At 41.5% G+C, this 23,803-nt stretch overlaps 1 non-coding gene across 1 annotated transcript; it reads right to left on the bottom strand.

Moving 5' to 3' along the window:
- Nucleotides 1-22,456: 22,456 nt before the first annotated feature.
- Nucleotides 22,457-22,563, bottom strand: LOC112760527 (small nucleolar RNA R71). The gene has a single exon (XR_003180963.1). It is a non-coding gene; the product is annotated as a small nucleolar RNA R71 (small nucleolar RNA).
- Nucleotides 22,564-23,803: the final 1,240 nt, after the last annotated feature.

A 23,803-nucleotide genomic window follows, 5' to 3' on the forward strand; every position in this document is an offset into this window, starting at 1 on the left:
GATGGGAGTAGTGACAGACGCAAAAGGATAGTAAATCCTATTCCAGTATGATCGAGAACCTCCAGATGATTAGCCATGCAGTGACAGCGTATCGGACCATTTTCACAGAGAGGATGGGATGTAGCCATTGACAACGGTGATGCCTCCAGATGATTAGCCATGCAGTGACAGCGCATCGAACCATTTTCACAGAGAGGATGAGATGTAGCCATTGACAACAGTGATGCCCTTACATAAAGCTAGCCATGGAAATGAGCAAGATTGATTGGATGAAGACAGCGGGAAAGCAGAGATTCAGAGGAACGAAAGCATCTCTATACGCTTATCTGAAATTCTCACCAATGATATGCATAAGTATTTTTATCTTTATTTTCTATTTATTTATTATTATTAATATTCAAAAACTCCATAACTATTTGATATCCGCTTGACTGAGATCTACAAGATGACCATAGCTTGCTTCATACCAACAAGCTCCGTGGGATCGACCCTTACTCACATAAGATTTTATTACTTGGACGACCCAGTGCACTTGCTGGTTAGTTGTGCGAAGTTGTGAAGTTATGTTTGGACCATGGTTCTGTGCACCTATTTTTTGGCGCCATTACCAGGGGAAAGAACGAACAAATAATTTTACAACCTAATCTGAGTAACAATTTCACATATCATCAACCTTGGCGTCGAGCTCATCCTTCAGACCTTTCACCCTATCAAATTCAACCTGGACATCCTCTAGAAAGGCCTGAGTAGCACGAACAGGGGACTCCTTAACGACCCGAGATAAGGCCATGCCAACATTGGCCATCCGAATACTATTGCTCGTTATAAAGTCAAGGTGATGAAGGATTGAGACATCGTCCAGAGGGACTTTACCATGTGGAGCAATCAATTCTGTGGCAAAGGCAATGCCGTCAAACTCTTTATCATCAAGTCATAGGTCCCAACAGTTTTTTGCTTCTTGGAAGGGGGACCAGTAGCAGGAGGAGAGGAAACAGGACCAGAGGTCGCCTGAGAAGGATCAGATGGAATTAACCAAACTCTAGGGGTCAGGATGATCTTTCTCGGGCCCTGAGAGTCAGAAGTCGGCTTCTGTGGGGGCACCTGAGAAGACCTTTCCCCCGAGGTCTTCACCGTCAAGTTTTGGGCAGCTGTCGCCTTTTTTGCCCTCTGGAAGGCCTTCATGGAGTCTAAAGATTTCACCATCTCTACAAAGAAAGCCAGGAAAACAAGTTACAATAACAGAAAGCGATAAATTCACAAACAAATAGAAGAAAATTTTCTGAAAGAAGTCAGATGCTACCTAGCTCAGCACAGAGGAGGGAGGGATTTCCCAAAAATCTCTTTGTGTCCAGATGAGGAAGTTCCCCCTAGTGCTTCTCTAGGACACCCACAAAATCTTGTTCTACTTCATCTAGACTCTCCCAAGAATATTTGGGAGCTACTATATCTTTCTGGCACCATAAAGGGAAGGTGGGATCATCATTCTTATCCAAAAAGAAAGGGCGAGCATCCTCGATAGCTCAGACCTTGAAGTAATAGTTCTTAAAATCCCGAAAGGACTCGTCAAACATTGAAAAAACTTTCTTTCCCTGGGTAGCTCGGAATGAAATCCAAGAAGCTTTCTTCTTGGCCACTCCAGGCTTTGTCAACACAAAAAGGTAAAGAAAAAGGGGTATGGTAGGTCGGACACCTAATTCTTAGCACAACAGCTGAAAAATCTTAATGAAGGCCTAAGAGTTTGGATGAAGCTGGGAAGGGGCCACATTACAAGTACATTAGAGGTCGGTCTCAAAAGCAGTAAAAGGGATGGTGATATTCAGCTGACTAAAGAAATAGTCATAAGCATAGAAGAATGGGCGTTCTCCCTGAGTTAAGGAAAGGAAACTAACCCTCTCCTCAAGATCGGGTGACAACAGCTCATAATTCTTTTCATCATCCCTATTGCTACAGATCTTATAGAACCTCCTAAACCTCACACAGTACTCGGGATCAGCCACGGTCACACACATCAGAACTATTGAATCCAGCCAATCGGCCACACCAGCAGGAACTTTGGTAGACATCTCGACAATATTTTTTTGTGAAGACATAGACCAACTATCCCTACAGTAAGAAAAAGAAAAACGGTCACTACTGAAACAACTCGGACAAGAAACAGAGAGTGAGGAACCTAGCACACAAAGAGTGTCACAGCAAAAGGGCATCCCGGGTTCCACAAAAACACTAACAGACCAGGGGCACCCTTTGGAGGCAATGAAAATACAAGCACAAAATCAACAAATAATCAAGATCCTAATGAAGATCCTAGCCCCCCTCCCCCTCCCCCCCGGCCAAATAAAAAGGGCGCAACTAAAACCTCATCACCTAAGTGCTTACACATCCCCAGAACGAAGCAACAGAGATAAAAATATCGCAACTTCAAATAAAAACAAAGACATGCAGAAAGTTTTAACCTACAGAAAGGGAATCCAGCAAAAAAGCAACAACTTTATACAAAAGGAAAGCATGCAAGAGTAAAACGTAAAAGAGCGACGACAAAAAAGGCGTGAAACAAAGCACAAACCTGCGAAAGAAGACGAACGAACTAGCAGCAAGCCACAAATGATCTCCACTAAGAGATGGAAGCTCCAAAAACCCAAGAAAGAAACAATCTTGGAGTGCTAGGGCAAGCAGAAGATGAACGGAAGGAAGTTTTCTCTCACTGAGCAAAAGAAAAACTGAAGATGAAGTCTAAAGCCTTCTTTTTCAGTTTCAAATTAAGCGGGGAATGAAACGGCAAAAGAAATTAAAAGCCCTATGAAGAGGCTTTAAAGACGCTCGTTTTAACAAAAACAGACACACGTGGGAAGTGACGCCACATTTAAAGCGTCTCGTGTTTCAAAATCATTAAAGATGCGAAACTTGCTCGAGAAAGGGACGAACCAAATACGACTAAGCAAATGCTCGAGCACGACTTCCTCAAAGGGGTTGAAGTCTAAAAACACGACCTCAAGGGGAAGGTCGAACTCAAGCAGGGGCACTGTTCATACCATGGGTCGAGCTACATGATCCGGATTGGACGAAGACAAAACAAACCGACCTCTTGTAAAGGTTGGCCCTCACCGACCTCTCTCTAAAGAGCTCGGCCAAATCACTAGAGGCCCTAAAACAGGCCCAGGACCGAAGGACACAGCCCACCTCAAAGGTGGCTGGCCACAAGATAGATGATCTCACCAAAGATAAGATAAGATAACAGACTTATCTCAAGGGAGGTCACTTAACACCACTATAAATACACTGGAGCACCCATGTATAACTCATACTCTGATTCTACACAAAAAACCTGCTCAAAGCCCGTGCTAACTTAAGCATCGGAGTCTCTTGCAGGTACCACCACCCTCCAGAGATCAAGGATCAGAAATATTTCAGGGGTCAGCAAGTCGGACACGACAGCTCCGGCCACAACCGTAGATCTCCTCCGAGATCGACCTTCAGTTTCAGGTAACCCTCGGAACACTGTTGTTCAAGTAAATTGCTTTTGCAAGGTTCACAAGAACTCAAATAGAATAAAGGGTTATTCTTCCAATCTACCCAAATCCTTAAGATGAAGAACGAAAACAAATTCTTGAAATTTAAATCAAAATATTAATTAAAATAGAAGAGTAATAGTGTCAATCCGTACCATAAACAGAGCTCCTAACCTTAACAGTAGAGGTTTAGTTGCTCATGGCTCAGAGAGAAAACTAAGATTCCAAAAAAATGTAAACTATAGAATGAGGTGCGTAAAAGAGAAGAGCCCGAAGGGCTGAATATTTTTCCTTTTATATCTAATTCTAATTAATTTAAAATATATTTTCTAAAACTAAATAATATCTTTTTCTATTTATAAATAAAATAAAGTTTTAATCAAAATTAATAAAATTATCTCGTGCTGGCTCGTGCGTGGGGGTTGGGGACCACCAAGTTCACTAAGGTTGGCGCCAAACTTGGGTTGGGCCAAGTTTGGCGCCACTTCAACCGCATGCAATACTCACTTTTTCTTTATCTTGGCACCAAACTTGGGATTGGCGCCACCAAGACAGCATGAAATTGGAGTTTTGACGTTCATGGTGCCAAACTTGGAGAATCCCAAGTTTGGCGCCACCAAGGTAGTGATTCCAGAAGAAAAGTATAAACTATTATATATCATTCGAAAGCTCTTAAACTTAGCTTTCTAATGCCATTAGAACCATATTAATTGGACATCTGTAGCTCAAGTTATGTTGATTGGAGTGCAAGGAGGTCAGGGTTAACAATATCATCCACTTTCTTCCTTTTCTTCTACACGAACTCTGTCAAATCCATCCGTATGCTACCTGAAATAAACCAAATTGCACACGACTCAAAGTAGCATTCATAGTGGCTTAAAGGTACTTAAATCTTGATTAAACTTACAAATTCAGATGTAAATTTAATAGGAAAAGATAGAAAATATGCTCACACATCACAACACCAAACTTGAATTGTTGCTTGTCCTCAAGCAACCAAAACTAATATAAACTTAAGATGTGAATTTGCATGAGAGGTGTTCCGAGGGTTACCTGAAACTGTAGGTCGATCTCGGACGAGATCTTCTGTGCTGGTTGGAGATGACGTGTCCGGCTGGTGGATGGTGGCCGGAGCTGTGGTGCTCGACTTACTGGACTGGCTGCGCTACTGATCCTTTGTCACCGGAGGGTGGTGGTACCTGCAAGGGACTCCGATGCTTAAGTTAGCAAGGGTATTAATCAGATTTTTTAGTAGAATCAGAGTATGAGTTATACCTGGGTGCTCCAGTGTATTTATAATGGTGTGGAGTGACCTTCTTAGATAAGATAAGTTAGTTATCTTATCTTATCTTATCTTATCTTTGAGTGAGGTCATCTTATCTTCAAGGGAACGGCCCTTATCTCTATAGGTTTGGGCTGCCTTTGGATTTGGATTGTGTTCCTCTATTCGGGCCCTTTTTTGGGCTTTCCTGGCAATTTGGCCGAGCTCTTTGAGAAGAGGTCGGATAGTCTGACCTAAAGAGGTCGGTCGCCTTATCGCTAAACATCCCGGGTCAGATAGCTCGACCCAGGGCATGAACAGTGCCTCTGCTCGAGCTCGGTCTTTTTTTTAGGTCGAGTCTTGGTTTTAGGACTTCGATCATTCTCTGGTGAAGCCGAACTCGAGCATTTTGTCAATTTTGCTGAAGCTTTTTGAATGTGAAGCGTTTTCCCCTTCGCGCGCTTTTAACCCTTTTGTCTTTGGAAATGTGCGAGGGTTTAATACCCTCATTAATTGGTTTTTAATGCTCCGTTTCTTTTGCTTCTTTTATTTTGAACTTTGCGCATACAAAATGGTTTTTTCTCTTCTCTGTAACTTCCCCCATTTTCTCTCTTTCTTTCTGCTTTGCCTGAAACTTTGCACATTCGCGTTTTTCCTCGTGACGCTGTTTGATGATTGTTGGTGCTTTGTTTGAAGGGCAATTTTGCTCCTCCATCTTTCAACTTCTTCAGAGCTTTTCTTCTTTCAGGTTGGCTTCTTCGTTTCTTTACTTCTTTCGTAAAGTCACAATTTTTGCTTGAGTGCATTGTTGAAAAGCTTTAACCTTTTCATGTTTTTGTGCCTGCTTGTGACGTATCTTTCTGGCTTTCTTTCGACCTTATGTATACTTTTTGGTATTTTTGATAATTATGGCTTATCTTTCTGGCTTTGCATGTTTGTTGCATTACTGTTTGATTTTGTGGCTTCTGTGAGATACTGGCTTGTTCGTTTCTGGAAAAGGTTGCGTCTTTGGTGATTTTCCTTGGTGTATTTTATTGCTTGATAGTTTTTTGTCGACTGAGACTGTAGTTGCGAGGTGGTTTTAACGATCTTTTTTTCTCTTTGGAGTGTTGATTGAGAGAAAGTTTTCTTCTGTTGATATAGCTTTGTAGAGAATGATGATCTTCTTGGCGATCTTTCTCTGATTTGCATCTTTTTGCTTAGAGTCTTTTGCTCTGTGTCACTGCCTCCAAAGGATGCCCCTGGACCTTGATGTGTGTCTTGGGGCTTTTCTTTTACTGTTTGTATTGCTCTGGATCATGTTGTCCGAGTTGTTTTTATGTCGCCCAAGTTGTTTTTTGGTGAGTAATCCATTTATCTTTTTTGCTTGTAGGACTAGTTGGCCATGTCTACCCGCAAAAATATTATAGAGACGTCTTCTAAGGTTCCTGAGGGGATGTCCGACTGGTTGGACTCCCTTGTGTTAATGTGTGTTTCCGTGGTGAATGCTGAGTTTTGTGTGGAGCTTAGGAAACATCACAGGATTTGTAGTAACCGAGAGCAGGAGAAAAATTATGAGTTAGTAGCACCTGATTCTGATGAGACCGTCTGTTTCCCGACTTCAGTCCAGGGGAAACGTCCTTTCTTTTATGCCTACGAATATTTCTTTAGTCAAATGAGCAGTACCTTTCCCTTTACTCCCTTTGAAACCAATTTGTTGTGGTCATGCAACGTGTCTCCATCCCAACTTCATCTGAATTCATGGGGTTTTGTTAAGATTTTCCAGTTGTTGTGTCAGGAATTGGATGTTAAGCCTTCTCAAACTTTCTTTCTTTACCTTTTCGTTTTGACCAAGCCTGGGATTTTTGCCAAAAAGAAAGCTTCCTAGGTTTCTTTTCGGTCTGCCCAAGGAAAGAAAGTGTTTTCGATGTATGATGAGTCTTTTAGGGACTTCAAGAATTATTTTTTTTAAGGTTCGAGCTGTTGAAGGAGCTCGTCCCTTTTTTCTAGATGAGAACGACGAGCCCGTTTTTTCTTTAGAGTGGCGAAAGAATGTTGTAATGTCGAGGTATACGTGGGAGATGTTGGATAAGGTCGAACAGGCCTTTGTTAATGTGTTGGAGGAGAACTGCGGACAGCCTCCCTATCTTGACACAAAAAGGTTTTTAGGGGATCCTTCACTTCTTCGAGCTGAGCTGGGTAGTGGTTGTCTTATCTTGCTTTCGTTTTATTTCCTTTTTGTCGAGCTTTATTCTTTTTCTCTCAATTTATAACAATCTTTGTGTTTTTTCCAGAGATGGTGAAAAATAATGAATCTATGAAGGCCTTTAAGAAGGCGAGGAAAGCTACTGCAGCTCAGAACATCTCGGCCAAGATGGCCAGAGAGGGGTCCTCTCAGGTTCAGTCGAAGCCATCCATACCGAGCTCTCCTGGACCGAGGAGGATGATCCCTACTCCTCGGGTTTGTTTGGTTGATCCTCCATAGGCTTCTGTCACTACCTCTGGCATTCCTCCTCCGAAAAAGCAAAAGACAGCTGAGCCCTTTAACCTTGATGCCCCTGACTTCGATGCTGTCGAGTTTGTTGACCAGCAAATCGGTCCACTCCCTACTAACGATGTTTTTCTTCTTCGCCATCTAGATTTTATTACTCGAAGTAGTGTCAAGATGGCACACATGGGGGCGGCCTTATATCGGACTGCCTAAGATCTTTCCCTTCACGCTATAAAGGCCTTTATGGAGGAGGCCAAGTTGGAGTTCGATCGGATAAAGGATTTGAAGGAGGAGCTCGAGGTGAAGGTGACCAAGTTAGAAAAAGATTTGGAGGGTGAAAAGGCTAGTTATGTTGCCTTGGCGGCTTCTGTGAAGTTGGCTGAAGACACGGCATTGAGGCACAAGGAGAGTTATGTCACGACCTATAGAGAGATGATGCATCTCAAGGATGATTTAGAGTCTGCCCGGGTTGATTATGCCGAACTCCAGGGTCACCTGGTGGGCAGCGTAACTGCTGCTTATGAGAACCTGAAGGAGCAGGTTTGGGTTCTTGCACCCGAGCTTGACCTTACTCTCTTCAGCTTGGACAACGTTGTGAAGGACGGTAAGATTGTCCCTGATGACCCTGATGATGATGATGTCGAACCTCCTCCTGTGCCTGCCGCCAAAACTTCTGTTGCGTCGACTTCTTCAATTCCTTCATCTGAGGTTGGTCATCCCCAGTCGAATCCTGATTGCCAAATCTTGAATCGGGATGATGGGATAGTGGATGCGGTGCCTCTTCAGACTCGCCCTCCTTCACCCCGTGCTGATGCAGCTGAGAAGTCTTCAGATCCTTAATGATTATTCTGGATGTTTGTGTATATAGCCCGGCTTGTGGGCTTTGAACTTTTTAAATTTTGTAGTTAGTTTTGCCTTTTTGATACTCTTTTAGTTGCTTATTTAGCAACTTTATTTTGAAAAACAAAGTAGTTTCTCAAGCTCTTGGGGGTGACTTTTGGTAGCCGCTTGAGTTTGTTATTATTATAACTTGTGTTTTGCATAACATGTTTGTCGGCATCTGTCTGGTACCTTTTTAGGTTTTTGGGAGTGTTGGATCCTTGTAGACCGACCTCTTGTGATTGCCTTTGTATTTTCATGCTTGTGGCTTGATTCTTTTAAGGTTGTGGATGTTTGGGTTCAACTTGTATGCCAATTTCCCCACTTCAGCTTGAAGTTATTTCTAGTAATCCGTTTTGTTTGGACCTTTGTTAGGTCTCTTTTAAGGATTACTTTTATAACGTTTGTGGGAGTCCGATTTCATCATGTCGGTCTCTGCTAAGTTACTTCTAGTAATCCTCTTTTGGACCTTTGTCAGGTCTCTTTTAGGGATTACTTTATAACTTTGTGTTCTAGGCCGACTTCATCATGTCAGGCCTTTCGGAGTTATTTTAGCAATCCTCTTTTTTGGACCTTGTTCAGGTCTCTTTTAGGGATTACTTTTATAACTTTATGTTCTGGGCCGACTTCATCATGTCGGGCCCTTCGAAGTTATTTTAGTAATCCTCTTTTTCGGACCTTTTTCAGGTCTCTTTTAGGGATTACTTTTATAACTTTATGTTCTGGGCCGACTTTATCATGTCGCGCCCTTCAAAGTTATTTTAGTAGTCTTCTTTTTTGGACCTTGTTCAAGTCTCTTTTAGGGATTACTTTTATAACTTTATGTTCTGGGCCGACTTCATCATGTCGGGCCATTCGAAGTTATTTTAGTAATCCTCTTTTTTGGACCTTGTTCAGGTCTCTTTTAAGGATTACTTTTATAACTTTATGTTCTGGGCTGACTTCATCATGTCGGGCCCTTCTAAGTTATTTTAGTAATCCTCTTTTATAGGGCTGGCCAGACCTCTTTTCAGGGATTTACTTTTTATAACTTTGGTTATTGTGGTCGACTGGTCCGACTTCTTTACGTCGGACGGTCTTTAAGTTATTTTTAGCAATCCATTTTATTAAGACCTCGTCAGGTCCTTTCTATGGATCACTTTCGCTAACTTCTTGTATTATTCTATTTTCATCTTTGCCGATTTTGTAGAAATTGGGTTTAATCCCCGTTTGGTCGACCTTTTGATGAATTTGGTTTTCATCTTTGTTGGTCTTTATCGTGATCGTGCAGTGAATTTGATTTTCACTTTCTGCCGATCTGTAGCTTTATAATTGGCGATGAATTTTTAGTGTTTCAGATTAATGTGTCTTGAGAATTTGTAGAAGATCTAAACAATTTTTATTCAAAAGAAAATGCAGATATATACATGTGGGAGTTTTATCCCTCTAAGTCGGGCAATTTGTAGGTCTTAGGTTGGCACCTCATTAAAAAATCCTTTCAAGAAAAAGAGTGTGCCTTATCCTAAGATCCTTTATTACCCCTAACTATAGTACCTTCTTAGGTTGCAAGCGTGCCATGACCTAAGAAGCTCTCGCCCTTCGAGTTCGGACAGTCTGTAGTATCCCTTTCCAAGTACTTCTATGACTCGGTATGGTCCTTTCCAATTTGCTGCCAGCTTTCTTTCTCCAAGTCAAGTTGTTCCGATATCATTTCGGATTAGGATGAGGTCGTTCTCTGCAAAACTTCACGACACTACCTTTTGATTGTATCTCGAAGCCATTCGACGTTTCAATGCCTCTTTCCTGATCTGAGCTCTTTCTCAGATTTTTGAAAGTAGGTCGAGTTCTTCCCTTTGAAGTTGGGAGTTGGCTTCTTCATTATAGTGGATCACTCTGGGCGACCCTTCTTCAATCTCCACTAGGATCATTGCCTCCATTCCATAAGCTAATCGGAAGGGTGATTCCTTTGTGGTGGAATGTGGCGTTGTTCGGTATGCCCATAGGACTTGTGGGAGCTCTTCAGTCCAGGCTCCCTTTGCGTCCTGTAATCTCCGTTTCAGCCCAGCCAATATGACTTTGTTGGAAGCTTCAGCTTGTCCATTGGCCTGGGGATGTTCTATGGAAGTGAATTGGTGTTTTATGTTCAAGTCGGCCATTAACTTTCTGAAGCCTGCATCTGTGAATTGGGTGCCATTGTCTGTGGTGATGGAGTATGGAACCCCGAACCTTGTGACAATGTTTCTATATAGGAATTTTCGACTTCTTTGAGCAGTGGCATTAGCTAGAGGTTCTGCCTCAATCCATTTTGTGAAGTAGTCTACCCCTACTATGAGGAATTTGACTTGTCCTGATCCCTGAGGGAAAGGTCCGAGAAGGTCGAGTCCCCATTTTGCCAATGGCCAAGGTGAGGTTACGTTGATGAGCTCCTCTGGCAGGGCGATGTGAAAGTTGGCATGTTTCTGACATGGTAGACACGTCTTTACGAACTCTGTGGCCCAGAGTACTTTTTTGGTAAGTGCCTGCGCTCCGAGATGGTTGCCACAGATGTCACTGTGTACTTCTTCTAAAACTTCCTTTGTGTTGGAAGTCGGTACACATTTTAACAATGATATTGAAATCCCTCTCTTGTATAGAGTATTGTTTATGATAGTGTAGTATTGTGCCTCTCTTTTTAACTTCTTTGCCTCCTTCTTATCTGTGGGGAGTGTTTTTGTTTTGAGGTAGTTAATTATGGGAGTCATCCATCCTTGATCCAGACCTGTTACGGCTAGGACTTTTTCTTCTTTCGAGATTTATGGGTTCTCTAGCATTTCCTGGATGAGGCTTCTATTGTTGCCCCCTGGTTTAGTGCTGGCTAGTTTTGAGAGTGCAATAGCTCGGATGTTCTGTTCATGGGGTATGTGGCGGACCTCATATTCCCCGAGTTATCCGAGCTGTTCCCTGGTTTTGTCCAAGTACTTTTTCATGGTGGGATCATTGGCTTGGTAGCTCCCTGCTATTTGCGAAGTGACCACCTGTGAGTCACTGAAGATGATGAGCTTTTGAGCTCCAACCTCTTTAGCCAGCTTCAAACCAGCTAGTAGTGCCTCATACTCAGCTTGGTTGTTTGAGGCAGGGAACCCAAATTTGAGAGAAAGTTTGATTTGGGTTCCCTGATTGCTTTCCATTATCACACCCGCGCCGCTTCCAGTTTTGTTTGAGGAACCGTCTACATAGAGATTCCATTCTTTAGAGATTTCTGGGGTGTCTGTAAATTCTAAAGTCAGCCAAATATTATGATTTGATGGCTGTCCAAGCTTCGTATTAAAGGTCAAATTCAGACAACTCGACTGCCCATTGTAAGATTCTTCCTGCTAAATCTATTTTCGGTAGAATGCCTTTTATTGGCTGATTGATCCGAACCCTAATGCTGTGAGCTTGGAGGTATGGACGAAGTCGTCGAGATGTTAATATGAGAGCATAGGTGAATTTTTCTATTTTTTCATAGTTCAGCTCGGATCATTGTAGTGCCTTGCTAATGAAGTATACAGGTTGTTGCCCACTGTCGTTTTCTCAGACCAATGCTGAGGCTAATGCCCGACTTCCTACTGCGAGGTATAACACAAGGGGTTCTCCTTCCCGTGGCCGACTTAGGATAAGAGGTTGTCCCAGGAACTTTTTGAAATCTTGGAAGGCCTGTTCGCACTCTGTTGTCCATTCGAACCTCTTTCCCTTCCTTAGAGTAGCATAGAAGGGGAGAGATCTTATTGCTGATCCCGCTAGAAATCTGGACAAGGCTGCCAATCTTCCATTGAGCTGTTGTACCTCTTTGACGCAAGTCGGGCTCTTCATATCGAGTATGGCCTGGCATTTATCTGGATTTTCCTCGATTCCTCTTTGTGTGAGCATAAAATCCAAGAATCTTCCAGCTTCTACTGCGAAGGTGCATTTTGCAGGATTAAGTTGCATGCCATACCTTCTTATAGTGTCAAATACTTGGGTGAGGTCAGACAGTAACGTCTCTTCACTTTATGTCTTTATTAACATGTCATCCACATAGACTTCCATGATTTTTCTGATGTGATCTGTAAAGACCTTATTCATCAATCTCTGGTAAGTAGCTCCTGCGTTTTTAAGTCCAAAAGGCATGATGATGTAGCAGTAGTTTGCTTTTAGGGTTAAGAATGAAGTTTTTTCTTGGTCGGGTGGGTACATCGGGATTTGATTGTATCCCGAATATGCGTCCATAAACGAGAGGTAGTTATATCTGGAGGAGGCATCTACTAGAGCGTCGATACTTGGGAGTGGGTAAGGATCTTTTGGGCAGGCTTTGTTGAGATCGGTGTAGTTGGTGTACATCCATCACTTTCCATTTGATTTCTTCACCAAGACGATGTTGGCTAGCCATAGTGGGTACTTAACTTCTCTTATGAATCTTGCCTCTAGTAGACCTTGTACCTGCTCTTCCACAGCTTGGGATCGTTCTGGTCCGAGCTTTCTACGCCTCTGTTGTACTGGCCGAGATCTAGGGCAGACCGCTAGCTTGTGGCACATTAACTTAGGGTCTATGCTTGGCATGTCTGCAGCCTTCCATGCGAAGAGGTCGACGTTATCTCGTAAGAACTGTACGAGTGATTCTTTTATGTCTCCTTTTAGGATTGTACCGATATTGGTTGTTTTGTCTGGGATATCTCTGATCTGGACTTTTTCTACTTCTCCTTCGGGTTGTGGGCGGAGTTTTTCCCGCCTCTGAACTCCACGGAGTTTGATGGTGTGGAATTCTTCTCCTCTGCCTCTGAGGTTTAGACTTTCGTTGTAACAACGGTACGCGGTCTTCTGGTCTACTTTTATTGTAGATATCCCTTCTGTAGTTGGGAACTTCATGCATAGATGTGAAGTCGAGACTACTGCGCCGAGCTGATTTAATGTTGTCCGACCTATTAAGGCATTGTAGGCTGAACTCACGTCGACCATGATGTAGTCTATCTTGAGCATTTTTGATTGATTTCCTTTTCCAAAGGTAGTGTGTAGTGAGATGTACCCGAGTTGTTGGATTGGAGTGTCTCCCAGTCCAAACAGGCTGTTTGGATATGCTCCGAGTTCTTTTTCTTCCAGACCGAGTTTGTCGAAGGCAGTTTTGAACAAGATGTTGGCAGAGCTTCCCTGGTCGACCAGTGTGCGGTGGATATTTGCATTGGCCAATATGATGGTGATGACCATGGGATCGTCGTGTCCTGGGATGATGCCAGTTGCATCCTCCCTAGTGAAAGTAATTGTGGGGATGTTGGGTGTTTCCTCTTTTTCCTCGACATGATATACTTCTTTAAGATATCTTTTGCGAGATGATTTGGAGATTTCTCCTCCCGCAAATCCTCCGTGTATCATGTGGACGTGTCTCTCTGGTGTACGAGGTGATTGCTCAGTTCGTCCGACATCTTCGTCCCTTCTTCTTTTTCTTTGCTCATCGTCTCGGGTGGCTAGGTACCGACCTAATTTCCCTTCTCTTACTAGTTTTTCTATGACATTTTTTAAGTCAAAGTATTCGTTGGTGGAATGCCCACGGATTCGATGGTATTCACAATATTCAGTCTGATTTCCTCCTCCTTTTTTGCCTTTGAGTGGTCGAGCTGGGGGTATTTTTTCAGTATGGCAAACTTCTCTGTAGACATCCACAAGGGACACCCGAAGAAGGGTGTAATTGTGGTATTTTTTTATTTTTTCCCTATGTTGATCTTCTTTCTTTTTGGAATCTTTATCCTTATCTCGGGAGGAGTAGGTGAATTCGGATTTTGAGGTCTCTCCTAGTCGAGAGTTTTCCTCCATGTTGATGTACTTCTCTGCTCGTTCTTGCACTTCGTTCAGAGATGTGGGGTATTTTTTCGATATAGATTGGCTAAAAGGTCCCTCTCGCAAGCCATTGATGAGATCCATAATGGCGGCCTCTGTTGGTAGGCTTTGTATGTCCAGACATGCTTTGTTGAATCTTTCCATGTAGCTGCGAAAACTTTCCCGACCTCCTTGCTTGATTCCTAATAGACTTGGGGCGTGCTTAGCTTTGTCTTTTTGGATGGAGAATCTGGCCAGAAACTTCTTGGCTAAGTCGTCGAAGCTTTGAGATGGCCCTAGGAGTTAGATTGTCGAACCATCTAATTGCTATCTTTGTTAAAGTAGTCGGGAAGGCTTTGCAGCGAACTGCATCTGAGGCGTCGGTGAGGTACATTCTATTTCTAAAATTACTGAGATGATGGCCGAGATCTGCTGTGCCATCATATAAAGTCATGTCGGGAAGTTTGAAGTCCTTTGGGATTTTGGTCCACATGATCTCTTTGGTGAATGGGTCTTGGTCCTTACGGGAGTCGTCTTCGTGCTTGGATCGAGTATTTTTGGCCCTGAGATCTGCTTCGAGTTTTAGGAATTTGTCCTCTAACTCGTGGCGTCGCCTAACTTCCCTTTGTAGGTCTCTCTCAGCTTCTTGTTGATGCTCCACCTCTTTTTCGAGTTGTTTTAGGCGGTTTTGAAGTGCCTCCAAAGCTTCTGTGTTTGGCAAATTTTTGTCTTTGTTAGGCTGAGGGGTATCTTTTGGTGTAGAGTCCATGTTTTTGTGGAGCGTTCTATCTTCTAGATCCGAGTCGTGGTCGTTGTCATGGTCCTCCGCCATGGTGGGGGGATGACTTTCAGGTTCCCCGGCAACAGCGCAATGTTCCGAGGGTTACCTAAAACTGTAGGTTAATCTCGGATGAGATCTTCTGTGCTGGTCAGAGCTGACGTGTCCGGCTGGTGGATGATGGCCGGAGCTGTCGTGCTCGACTTACTGGACTGGCTGCGCTGCTGATCCTTTGTCACCGGAGGGTGGTGGTACCTGCAAGGGACTTCGATGCTTAAGTTAGCAAGGGTATTAAGCAGGTTTTTTAGTAGAATCGGAGTATGAGTTATACCTGGGGGCTTGAAGAACGAATGATTAACGGTTTAGAATTCAAAATAAATTCTCGTTGCAAGTATAGTTTCTAAACCAAGCAATCATCCTTTCTTACAAACGTTTTGGTTGTCACAAGTAACAAACCCCTTTTAATTTTATAACCGAAGTATTCAAACCTCGGATCGTCTTCTCAAGGAATTGCAGGGAGGTGTTCTTATTATTAGTTATGAAAAACAGTGTTTGGGTTTTAAAAAGTTTGAACAAGGAAAATAAATTGCAGGAATTAATAAATTAGTATCTAATAAAACTCTTGGCAAGGTATGAAAATTCGGAAGTCCTATCCTAGTTATCCTTATGAGAATTGAGTTTAATCTCACTTAACCTTTACGAAAGCAAGGAAAAGTCAAGTGGACTAATTAGTTAGATCCCCAAGTCCTAGCCAACTCCTAAGGAAAGACTAGAGTTAGTAGAATTCAATTCAATTAGCAAAAATAACAATTAACAATTACGATAAATTTGATAACTCAAGAGCCTCCAGTTAATCAATCAAAGCCAAGAATATAAAAAGCTAAATAAGAATCATAAATCTGAAATACCTCAATTGCATTAATAAGAGAAAATCAATCTAACATAAAGAGTTGATAAGCCAATTTGGCTAAAAGAGAATCAACAAGAAAAATAGAATAAACTAGTAAGCTAGAACAAATAAAAGTAGAATAGAAGTTAAATTAAAGGAACATTGAACCTGAGAAGAAGTTGAAATAATAAGTTGAAATAATAAGAAATCCTGATTCCTTTAAGAGGAATCCTAATCCTAAAACCTAAGAGAGAGGAGAGAACCTCTCTCTCTAAAAACTACATCTAAATTATGAAAAGTGAATTATGAGCTGATGATTATGAATGAATGGGTTCCTCCACTTTATAGCCTCTAATCTGTGTTTTCTGGGCCGAAAACTGGGTCGAAAACAGCCCAGAAATCGCTGGAGAAGAAATTTGCCACGCTGATTTTTGTCACTGCGATGCGTCCGCGTGGAGCACGCGTTCTCGTCGCCTAGCGTTATGACCACTATGGCGAATTATATATCAAATCGAAGCCCCGGACATTAGCTTTCCAACACAACTAAAACCGCATCATTTGGACCTCTGTAGCTCAAGTTATGGTTGTTTTAGTGCGAGAGGGTCAGGTTGACAGCTTTGCAGTTCCTTCAACTTCTTGTATTCCTTCCACTTTTGCATGCTTCCTTTCCATCCTCTAAGCCATTCCTGCCATGTAATCTCTGAAAACACTTAACACATATATCAAGGCATCGAATGGTAATAAGAGAGGATTAAAATTAGCTAAATTAAGATCAAAGAAACATGTTTTCAATCATAGCACAAAATCAGGAAGGAGAATGTAAACTCATGCAAATAGTATGAATAAGTGGGTAAAGAGTTGATAAAATCCACTCAATTGAGCATAAGATAAACCATAAAATAGTGGTTTATCAACATCCCCACACTTAAACATTAGCATGTCCTCATGCTAAGCTCAAGAGAAGCTATAAAGGAGTGAAGAGGAATGGTTAAATGTATGAAATGCAATCCTATCTATATGAATGCAACTAAATGTGAAATGCTTCTACCTACTTGGTTAAAAATAAATAAGTTCTCCAAGACAAACATAAATCAAATTCCACTAATTCAAACCATACAGTAAAAACAAGTAAACTTGTAAGAAGATAGCTCATGAAAGCAGGGAATATAGAATCAAGCATTGAACCCTTACTGGTAGTGTATATCACTCTAACTCTCAAGTGTCTAGGGTCAATCACTCTACTCTTCTCTAATCATGCTTTCTAAACTTTGTTCTTCATCTAACCAATCAACAAATATTTAGTATACCAATGCAAACATCATGAGGTCTTTTCAGGGTTGTAATGGGGCTGAGGTAAAGGTAAGGATATATATATACAAGGCTAAGTGAGCTAACAAAGTGAATCCTTGATTAGTCTAAGATCTCACCTAACATATACATACTTTATATAATTTAAAATGCTTTACCTAGCTACCCAAATTTTTCTCACTTTTGTATTACATGCTCATGTATCAAACTTATTTTTGAATTTTGTCCCATGTGCATTGATCCTTTTTATTTTGCATTTAGGGTAATTCATATATATTTTTTGTATCCCCTTATTTAATTACTTAATTTTTTTTTCAATGCACATGGTAATTTAATTATTTTGATTTCACACGAGCATGCTTCCCAAATTTTCAAATAACTTATTCAATTTAATTCCCCTTTTTTTTTTCATCCCATGTTCCCATAAAATTCCCCATACTTAAATTATACACAATATCTATCTTAAGCTAACCAATGACTCAACTTGGGATTTTTATTTTGTTTTTCTGCTTAAAGCTAGTAATGTAGTTATAAAATAGAAGAGGGGGTAGGAAGGCTCAAGGGGGCTAACAAAGGTGATTGAAAGGGTAGGCTACTTGGGATAAGTGAGCAAAAGCAAGTAATTGCCTCAATCATATGCAAGCATGTAAATACACTAAATAATGGACATATAGAGTGGAACAAAGCAAAGATTGCAATTATAGAGAAGAAAACACACAAGAATAAAAATTTATGGTTAAATAATGTAACCATATAAATAAGCTCAAAATCTCACAGGTTGTGTGTTCTTTGGCTCAAAAACCATGTTCCAAATACAACTTCCAAACAAGTTTAACACAAATTTTTCAATTTAAATTAGTGAAATACTATAAAAATTTCTTGAAAAAGAAAATATTACTTCAACCAAGTGATAAAATATGCACAAAATCAAACAAATATGCAATCAAACATGTAAATGAAACAACTAATTTAACAAAGAAAATTAAACATTGGTGTTGAGATAGAAGAGTAACTAACCCATGGAGATCGGTATCGACCTCCCCACACTTAAAGATTGCACCGTCCTCGGTGCATGCTAAGATGTACAAATGGTGGGGGTTGTGGTTCCTCAGCTGGGGCTCTTTTTGTTCCTTTCCTTGCCGGTGGTTTGGGAGTAGCTTTCTCTTTACCCTTCTTGGTGGCCATCCTGAAAAGGGAAAAAGAAAGTAACTTTTAAAGCTAAGGGTTAGAGCAAGGAAGAGAGCGGAAAAGGTGGTAATCAATGCACAATAAAGAAGAATGACGTTAACACATGGTCATGACTACATGTGAAAAGTTCATCAATGGAAATATAGTAAGTGCATGTAATGACAATTAAATGCAAGATGTTTATTGGCATGCTGGCAAAGGCATGAGTAGCATAGATCAAGCATTCAATGTCCAGGTTAGATTACCAAGTCTTTCAAACTAACAACATGTTTGTAATAACAATTATATTTAAGTAATAAAATATAATAAGGGTTTTGTGAAAAGCAAGCATTTAGAGTAGTAGAATAAAAGAAATCTAAAAATAGTGCACAATGCCATACGGGCTTTTTCACAAACACATAGCAAGCATGGTAAATAAGCTATTGAAAGTATTAAATTGAACATGCAAGCAACCCTTTAAAAAGTAATATATAATTGTCAAACAATTCCTTTAATAATCCACAAAAATATAGAAAATAATGACCCAAATAAATTTCTAACACCAATGAAAATAATGCAATGAATGAAAGTATGCAAATAAACTAAATGAAATAGAATGGAAGTGAAGAGGGATGAGAAGTTAAAGAGAAGAAGAAGAAAGTAAAAAAAGAAAAAAGAAAGAAGAAAAGATAGAAGAAATTAGGATTAGAAAAGAAAAGATAAGATAATTGGCGCTGATCTGGATAAGTTGTGCGGCGCAGGCGACGCGGACGCGTGAGTGACGCAGTCGCGTGGTGTGCAATAAGGTCAGATGACGCGGACGCGTGGGTCACGCGATCGCGTGGAGTGATTTGTGCCATTAGCGCGAGTGCAGCCTCGCGGGCACGCAACTCTCTGTTTTAAATGTATTTTGCCAAAAATTTGGGTGACGCGGTCGCGTGGGTGACGCGGTCGCGTGGGTGACGCGATCCCGTGAATGGCCTTTCTTTTAAAAATGACGCGGACGCGTGGGGCACGCGTTCACGTGGGGCACGCGTTCGCGTGGTAGGGCTTGTGCTGCTAGCACTATTCCATCCCCAATCCATCATAACTCTCTACCATACACCCCTTTTACGTCGATTTGTTGGAGCACGCGTTTGCGTGGGTGACGCGGACGCGTGGGAGGCTATTTTTCCAAATGACGCGGCCGCGTGGGTTACGCAGACACGTGGGCATGTTTGTGCCTAAAGCGCGCCTCCAGCCACGCTCTCGCGTGACTCTGATGCTAGGGCATTTTGGCCAGTTTCACTGACCTTTTCTTTATGGTTTTAGGCTAGTTTCATGCACTTTCTTAGGAAATAAGCAAGTTTTGGGTAGAAGTTCACTTACATCTTAATTCAAGCTAACATTGTGATTTTTATATGAATTCATGAGAATTATGCATGAATTGAATGACAAATTGAATGATGCATGTCTCATAACTTGGACTAGAACTTTGATGCACTTTATTGCTTGATTTCAGGACAAAGGAAGCAAGGAAGAACCACGTTAGCAGCCACGTTAGTCTAACTAACGTGACCTCTAACGTGGAAGGGGAGCTAGCTTGCAACGTTAATGAGAAAAGTAATCGCCAATAACGTCCTCGAAGCCATCATAGCCCACGTTAATTGCCACGTTAACTACATTAACGTGGTAGTTAACGTGGAAGAAGAAAATGAAACCAACGTTAGTGACACTCACCTTTGTCACTAACGTTGGACCAAGCTCATATTGGCCACGTTAAGAGCCACGTTAACTCAGTTAACATGGACTCTAACATGGGAAAACAAAAGAATGACCAACGTTAGTGACACTCACCTTTGTCACTAACGTTGAGCTAAGCCACTTTGAGCCACGTTAGTTGCCACGTTAACTCAGTTAACGTGGACTCTAACGTGGAGGGAGCAAAGAATCGCCAATGTTAGTGACACTCACCTTTGTCACTAACATTGGGATGAGCCACTATGAGCCACGTTAACTCCCACGTTAACTACATTAACGTGGAAGCTAACGTGAGTAAAAGGGATGATGAGCCAACGTTAGTGACACTCACCTTTGTCACTAATGTTGGAGATGGCTAGCAATACCACGTTAGAAGCCACGTTAACCTAGTTAACGTAAACTCTAACGGGGGAAGTAGGGGCATTTTGGAACGTTAGTGACAAAGGTAAGTGTCACTAACGTTCTCGAAGATGTGGCAAGCCTATGTTAAAGGTCACGTTAGCCACACTAACGTGAACTCTAACGTAGGGAGAAAGGAGGATTCTCAACGTTATTGGAAAAGGTAAGTGCCAATAACGTGTGCGAAGGACCAAGAGGCAACGTTAGTGGTCACGTTGATGCCACTAACGTTGAAGTTAACGTGGAACATCCTTGGGTTAGGAACGTTAGTGAAAAAGATGATTGTCACTAACGTTCTCGAACCCACACTTTCACTTAACGTTAACGCCACTAACGTCCTAAGCTAGAATCCCTGCCTACTTCACACTTTCTCTCTGCAAGTAAAGCTAAGCCCACTGAAGAAGATAACTGCTTCAACTCAAGATCCAAAGGCCCATATCCAAGACTTGAAGAGCCAACTAGAAGATCAGAAGAATAGTATAAATAGGGAGAGGTTTGAACTAGAAGGGAGCTTTTTGGCATTATTAGAATTACTCTCTGTATTTTACTTTCTCTGTAACTTTTAGTTTAATTCTCAGAATGTACTCTCCATCTATTCTTTTCATTCCCAGAGCTATGAACAACTAAACCCCTTTCATTGGGTTAGAGAGCTCTGTTGTAATTTGATGGATCAATAATAGTTTTCATTATCCTTCTTCTCTCTTTTCTCTTGATTTTACTAGAAAGCTTTCAATCTTCATCCAATTGAGTAGTTATCTTGGGAAAGAAGTTATTCATACTTGGATCTCTTCTGAACCTTGGAAGAGGAATGAAGAGATCATGCTAGAATTGCTTTCTCATGTTGGACCAAATTGGGGTTTGGGCGGATATGGTGACATATAATTCTCCCAATACTTTGATTTGGAAATACATGTGGTATAATCAGTGACCACACTTCATCTCTTCTCATGAGCAATTAGACCAAGAAATTGGCTATTGATCTGATTTGAGAGATTGAATTACCAAGGAATTAGAATTCAATCACTTAAGATTGCCAAGGAGATCAATGAATGCATTGATTGAGGAAGAGATGAAAATGAACTTGATATGGAGAATGCAACATCTCCTAAGCCCAATGAACTCCCCATTTCTGATCTTACCCATTCTCTTTACTTTCTGCTATTTACTTTCATGCTAAACTCCCCTTCCCCATTTAAGATTCTGCAATTTACCTTCCGTCATTTATTTTCTGCAATTTACTTTTCCGCCATTTAATTTCCTGTAATTCTCAACCCAATTTCTGCTTAGCTCAACTAGAACATTCTTCCAATTAAAGTTGCTTGACCAATCAATCCCTGTGGGATTCGACCTCACTCTATTGTGAGTTTTTACTTGACGACAATTCAGTATACTTGCCGAGGGAGATTTGTTAAAGGACAAATTTCCATGCATCAAGTTTATGGCGCCGTTGTCGGGATTGATTTTGTATCAACAATGATTAAATTGGTGGATAACTAGATTGAGCATTTGTTTTTATTTTGTTTGATTTAAGTTCATTTGAGTAATTTACTTTCTGTTCAGTTATTTTCTTCCCTTTCCCCTACCTATTTTTCTTAGTTATTTACAGTTCAGTCACCAACCCACTAACTGTTTGATATGTTACATCACTCACACTAACAGCATTTCTGTAGAAATTACTATCTGCATCTATCTTTCTTTCTTACTTTTGCCTTGTTGCTTCAACTTCCTTTGATTCTGAACCTGAGAGGACCTTCCTTAGATTAAGGAGGGAAGCAAGAGGAAAGAGAGTAGTTGGTGCTAAGGAAGAGGAGGAGTACTTTGAACCAGATATGGATGAGAATATGGAGAACCATCATGAAGAAGAGGCTCACAACCATGGCCGAGAAGGTCTAGCACATCAGGCTGGGCAAGAGTTCTGGGTTCTTACATCAATCCAAACCCAGGAAACTGTGGAAGTAGCATCCAACGGCCAACCATACATGCCAACAACTTTGAACAAAAGTCACGGTTCATCACCCTTGTTCAGAACAATTGTTCATTCGGAGGAAGTGTCCAAGAAGACCCCAATCAACATCTAACCACCTTCCTGAGGATATGCGATACTGTGAAGTCTAATGGTGTTCATCCTGACACTTATAGACTACTTCTGTTCCCTTTCTCACTCAAGGACAAAGCATCTAAATGGCTGGAATCCTTTCCAAATGAGAGTTTAGTAACCTGGGAAAATATGGTGAACAACTTCTTGGCAAGATTCTATCCTCCTCAACGGATCAATAGGTTGAGAGCTGAGGTACAAACCTTTAGGCAGCAAGATGGTGAGACTCTATATGAAGCATGGGAGAGGTTTAAGGACCTGACAAGAAGATGCCCGCCAGATATGTTCAATGAATGGGTGCAGTTGCACATTTTCTATGAAGGTCTTTCATATGAATCAAAGAAGGCAGTAGACCACTCATCCGGGGGATCTCTGAACAAGAAGAAGACCATTGAAGAAGCCATAGATATCATTGAGACTGTAGCTGAGAATGACTATTTCTATGCTTCTGAAAGAGGCAACACTAGAGGAGTGATAGAGCTGAACAACGTGGATGCACTGCTAGCTCAAAACAAGATGATTACCAAGCAATTAGCTGACCTCACCAAGAAGATAGAGAGGAATCAAGTAGCAGCAATCACCACTTCAGCAGCAACTCAAGAAGGAGTGAATGAAGAGGCAGAGGGTGATCAGGAACAGGCCAACTACATTGGAAATTCACCCAGGCAGCACCATGACCCATACTCCAAAACATATAATCCTGGTTGGAGGAACCACCCAAACTTTGGGTGGGGAAATCAACAGGATCAAGGCCAAGATCAGCGACACCACAACCCCAGCAACAATGCAACTCACCAACATTCCACATAGAGATCATATCAGCACCCACCTAACAACACACCTCAATATCCATACCAAAGTCAAAATGGCCCTTCTCACCCCTCCAATCTCAACTCACCATCATCTGAAGATAGACTCTCCAGGATTGAAACCCTACTTGAAGGCATATGCAAGAAAATTCAAGATAACAAGGTGTTCAAAGAGGAGGTGCGAGCCAATATCAAGAATCAGGGAGACACCATCAAGAGACTGGAATTTCAAGTGGGATACCTATCTGAGAAGATTCCCAAACCTACTGATAGCTTTCCAAGTGACACAGAGAAAAATCCGAGAGGTGAAGCAAAGAAAGTCAGATGGGAAGATTGCAAGATGGTTACTATAAGTGATAAGGAGACTGAGGAAGAGCTGAACAAACCATCAGAACAATATGAAGATACATCAACAGGAAAGCAGGAAGAGAATCCTCAGGAAACCACAATTACGCAGAAAGAGTTGCTGAGGCTCTATGCACCCTTTCCCCAATTACTAAATGGTGGTGTAGAGAAGAGAATATACTCAAGATTTCTTGACATATTTGCATCCCTCCATGTAAACATACCATTCATCAAGGCTCTCCAACAAATGCCCTCATACATCAAGTATATGAAGGAGCTGCTGACCAGGAAAAGCTCACTCAATGGAGGACAAATCATAGTGATGAACAAGGAGTGCAGTGCTCTCATTCAACCAGAGCTGCCTACAAAAAGG

Source organism: Arachis hypogaea, chromosome 16, assembly GCF_003086295.3.
Source record: "Arachis hypogaea cultivar Tifrunner chromosome 16, arahy.Tifrunner.gnm2.J5K5, whole genome shotgun sequence".
NCBI lineage: Eukaryota > Viridiplantae > Streptophyta > Magnoliopsida > Fabales > Fabaceae > Arachis > Arachis hypogaea.